The sequence below is a fragment of the Orycteropus afer genome, unplaced genomic scaffold, assembly GCF_000298275.1.
Source record: "Orycteropus afer afer isolate SDZICR_OR568_19922 unplaced genomic scaffold, OryAfe1.0 scaffold00006, whole genome shotgun sequence".
Taxonomy (NCBI): Eukaryota; Metazoa; Chordata; class Mammalia; order Tubulidentata; family Orycteropodidae; genus Orycteropus; species Orycteropus afer.
The window spans coordinates 3868548-3869583 of NW_006921593.1; the positions used below are offsets into that span (position 1 = coordinate 3868548).

At 50.5% G+C, this 1036-nt stretch overlaps 1 non-coding gene across 1 annotated transcript; it reads right to left on the reverse strand.

Moving 5' to 3' along the window:
- Positions 1-246: 246 nt before the first annotated feature.
- On the reverse strand, positions 247-317 carry TRNAG-UCC. Its single transcript has one exon. It is a non-coding gene; the product is annotated as a tRNA-Gly (tRNA).
- Positions 318-1036: the final 719 nt, after the last annotated feature.

Below are 1036 nucleotides of genomic sequence, written 5' to 3' on the forward strand. Positions count from 1 at the left end.
GAGTGGGCCCTGACACATGGCAACACCATGCACAACAGAATGAAACGTTGCCCGGGCCTGGGCCATCCCCATGAACAGATGCAGAATGGATCGACGTGACCCATCGGGTCTTCACTGGCTGTTTTATGGAAGTGGATCACCAGGCCTTTCTTCCTGGTCTTTCTCTGGAAGCTCCACTGAAACTTGCTCAGCATCCTAGCAACACGCAAGCCTCCAGTGATAGACGGGTGATGGTTATGCCCGAGGTGCATTTGCTGGGAATCAAACCCAGGCCTCTTGCATGGAAGGCAGGAATTCTACCACTGAACCACTACTGCCCCCTAACAAGTAATAGGCAGGAATTAAAGACATCAGTAGAAACTTCATGGTGACAACGACAACAATGATGGAGTAGCAGGGACTTCCCTTACCCTCTTACCATAAGCAGTTAGACAAAATATATGAAAAAGTGTCCAGACATTAACCAGGCCCCTGCAGGGCTGCGAGTTTCGAGAGAAAGGAAGCAAATGAGGTAAGCCCTATGTTTGTGCCCCTTCTTACGCCTCCCACCTTTCCCCTACCTCCACTTGTTCCTGGGAGGCCTATTCCAGACTAGGAGCTGGGGGAAGAATCCCAGCCAGAGCAGGAAAATCTTTATCTTGTTGAGTTGAGGACATAGAGATTGGCGTTAGTTCTCCAGTATTGTTATAAGAGAAATAGCACAAGTGGATGGCTTTCACAGGAATTAATTCGCTTACAGCTTAGGAGGCTAGAAGTCCAATTCAGAGCTCCAGGGGCTGGGTGAAGGCCCCTAGATCTTGGGCTTCAGCTCTGCCTCTTACTCCAGGCCTACTGGAGCTGGAGGTATCTCCTATCTCAGGCAGCTGCTGGCTGCTGAGGCTGACAAACCCAAGGTCAACAGGAAAAATGACACGGTCCCAAGGTTGGCAAGAAATCCAGCAGGCAACATGGCGGGCCACTTGGTTCAAGTCCAGGAACTGGAAGTGAAGACTCAGCCAAACACAGGATCCAAAATGTGCCAGAAAGCTGCAGACCT